Below are 4,014 nucleotides of genomic sequence, written 5' to 3'. Positions count from 1 at the left end.
AATGATTTTCAGTGCTGTCTATCTTCTCGCACTAAAATGTTAATATGAAGCTCTTTATTTGCGCTGTAGTATAGTGGTGATCTCAAAAACATCGTATTTCCAGTGCTGTTTTATATTCCAAGTGACTTACTTCACATATCTCTCTCCGCTTCACTGTCCTTTCTGTTGAAACTGAAACAGTCGACACCGCTTATTTTTAAGTACTATTTGTGCTACAAATGAACCTGCAAATCCAGATTTCCTCGACGTGACAGTGTACTATTTTCTATGGCATTACTCCGCATATAAATGAATCTGAGAAACCAAAGTTATTAGATCATTAGCTGAATGATTGGTGGTTCATATCCTTGCCAGACCTTTGTAATGCGATTTTTCTTTAACAAAAGAACTTTTAACTAGCTACCAGAACCCATCCAGCCACGGTAGCTAGATGGGCTGTGGTCATCTAGATGTTGGCTGCAAATATAATCTAACACTGTTAATTCTACAACACTACAAAACAAGTGAAAATTTTATACTTTTGTACTGATGTATCCAAATCCTCCATTGCACATAGGGTTGTCAACGAAATAGTATTCCAATGGGATCACGAAATCGTTATGTTCATCAGAGGATTAGAGAAATCTAATATATTGAACATATTGAAACAAATCAAGTTACTGATTTATTGATGAAACCATATGAGATTATGTCTATTCTTATGTTGTTTTTGTGATTGTTATTGTTTAGTTCCAAGTCAGGCCTGATTAATCAGGTTATGATCAAATTCACTCAAACCGTAATTATCCCGCCATTTTCTTTACAGGTATAATGTACTCAGGATTACTCTATGCTGCCTTCATACTTCAATACGCTAGGATGTGAATTTAGGGAATATTCAACTGCTATTTCTAGTTCAAGTAACCGCATGAAGGGTCTCTCTTTGACATGTTAAAACTCCATCTGTGTTCATAAAATTCTTGTTTAGAACCGAGCCTGGGTATGATCCCGCAAAACTATGCTCATATCTGTTCCACCCATGACAATCCTGGATTTTTGTATATCTAGGATCAGAGCTGTCAAATCAAATTCATTAAAAGTAACGCGATAAAGTTTTTAGAAAGTAACGAGTTGTGTTAGAGAGTAACTCCAAACGAAAGTTTTGCAAGATAAATACACATACTTATATACATATATACACATCCACACACACATACACGTATTCATACATGTGTGTGTGAGTGTGTGTGTGTGTGTGTGTGTGTGTGTGTGTGTGTGTGTGTGTGTGTGTGTGTGTGTGTGTGTGTGTGTGTGTGTGTGTGTGTGTGTGTGTGTGTGTGTTTATTTCAACTTTTTTTTTTAGAAAATTCCTTTGGATTTCCTACATCTTAAACATTGGAGATTACGATTCTAGAAAGAATTTTGGCAAATCCATGCCCAATAAAACATACATACATACATACATACATACATACATACATACATACATACATACATACATACATGTAAATTTACATTTATACCAATTATAAGTGGAGCAATTAGTTTTGTATGTAAATGCTTAACTGTCAGTCTGGACAAGCTTGGATTTTCAGAAAAAGAAATCAGCCAACTGATTCGCAAATTACTAATACAATTTGTAAGCGGAACAGTAAAACTATACAAGACTTTTCTCAGTGTTTTCGTTGTCAACATTCCAAAGATGAAGCTCTGTATTTTTGTTAGAAACCAGCTCCTTCTTCAGAGGAAGAATTTATATGATTAAATACAGAAGAGACATACTTACCTACAAAAAAAAATATATATATATATATATATCAAAAATTTAAATGAGAGTTTTGACGCTAATATCCATTATTATTGAAGTTTATTACCTATGTCAACATTTCTGTATAAGGTTATATTTAACTGTCAATTCAAGTTAAATAAGTAAATTACCTTACACATCCTCAGGGTAAAAAGTAAAAAGTAAACACCAAAATATAATCTCTAAGTCTGATTCATATTCAAATTCCTCCTTAAATAAAAGTCCGTCTAAAGGAGAAAACCCCCATAATATTATTAATTATAAACAATCAACTATTACAAATTATTGATTCCTGGTAATAAATTCTAAACCAATGTATGTATGTATGTATGTATGTATGTATGTATGTATATGACTTACTTGTAGGTTGGTTCTAATTTACTTAGTTGATACTTTAATTTGATCTTCAATAAGAAATTAAGTGTTAATAATTAAAATTTTAACGTAACAACGATTTGACTTTCTTCTTCACAACTGTTTTACTAAACAGAGCTGATAATTGTAGTTCATCAGCTGCAGTCTTAAGTGTTTCCGCTTAACACTAAATTTCTGACATGTCTATAGGGATTTCTTCGGGAAATAATCTTCTCCAATGAAAAGTTAGCAGTTTGTGCCACTGGTTCTCTACGTTGTCCGTTTTAGATTGACCTGCGCAAAACTAGAAAGGGCAGCTTCAAAAGATGATTATGTATGGCTGAAACTCTTACATATAAACTTAAAATCTTTTAAAAGGGTTTCAATATTCCTAGGAACATAAGCTTAACATCCGTTCTGTTTCTACGTTTTGAGTTCAAATTCAGCTGATTTCGCCTTTCATCCTGTCGAGGCACAATAAAGTAAGTGCTAGTTTAATACTGGGGACGATGTAATCGACTTACCATCTCCCTCGAAGTTGCTGGCCTTGTGCCAAAGGTTGAAACTAATATTTTTAAGCACACGGTTCAAAAGTTCTTTACAAACCTGTCTTTTAAAGTTTAGATGCTGTTTTTGTACAGCATTTTAGGAGTTGTTTTGGTGAAATTTTACTAATCCAAAAGCTATAGAACTTCTATCCAAAATCGATGGTGTTTGTGGAGTGGGTGCACATGGAAGTTAATTTGTTTCAATATCAAAATTCGTTTCAAGATTCACATACTGAGGATAGAAAATTTGTTTGAGACATTACAGTGAATTGCAATTTCTTTCTCGAATAACAAATTAATTTTTTCGATTCAACTCAACACAGTTCTCATAAATGCTAAATTAAGTTCAATAGTTGTATCTGAGTAAATATAATTTTAATGCACTCCACTAAGTAAAAATTCCTTTTATGCAATTATTTCTCGCTAAACCTTCTTGTGGCTGAAAATGGAATCATTGTTGTTGATTAATTTATATATTTCCATGTAAGATTACCTTCGCAGTGTTGATCTGTGGAACCAGTTGCAAATAAGTTTTTCTCAACAGATAGTCAATGTTAGAATGCAAATCTTTAACAGCTTGGCAACAAGGTAAATGGAGAGAGTGGCAGATGCATTGTATGAGAATCAAGTTTGGATTATATAATTTCATCAACTTGTAAAGAGAATTGTTAACACCACAGATGTTTGAAGTTCCGTTTGCTGCAAGAGCAAATTAATTTTTTCATTATTAATTCCCACATCACTGAAGAACATTTCACGATTTGATGCAACATTTTGGCAGTAGTTTTCGCAACAAGAATTAATCCTAAAACTTGTGATACAATCTTATTTTGTCGTTTATTATATCTTATACACACGCACATGCATTTTGATGCGATTGTTGCATCCAAAATAAAGCAGTGCTATTGTACCTTCAAATTGTTCTGTCAGTAATGATAGAGCAATAACATCTTTTAAGTACCCTCCATTTTGTTTTATGCAATTTTAAATCAACTGCAATTGAGAACAGATTTCTTTTTTTTAATTAATAATTTTTCTTTATAGATGGTCGACGCTACGAAAACTTCTATAAATTTTAATATGTTCACTGAGTGCTTACTTTTATTCTACGGTAGCTGATAAATAGTAATAAAATTAGTTTCTTACTTCACAACAAGGTTAACTCTTGAAGAGAGAGTGGTGTAGCAAGGGTTCTCAGCGTTCTCACCTTCATTAACAAGCATGATATTTGATCGATTCTTCAACGAGTACACTCCGGTACATATGACCATAGACACTAGTAGTAATAAACTAAATTGTGTAATGCGTACACTTTGGGTTTTAAAT

Source organism: Octopus bimaculoides, chromosome 3 (genome assembly GCF_046866305.1).
Source record: "Octopus bimaculoides isolate indiv1 chromosome 3, ASM4686630v1, whole genome shotgun sequence".
Lineage (NCBI taxonomy): Eukaryota > Metazoa > Mollusca > Cephalopoda > Octopoda > Octopodidae > Octopus > Octopus bimaculoides.
The sequence above is the reverse complement of the archived record's forward strand: the minus strand, read 5'-3'. Positions refer to the sequence as shown.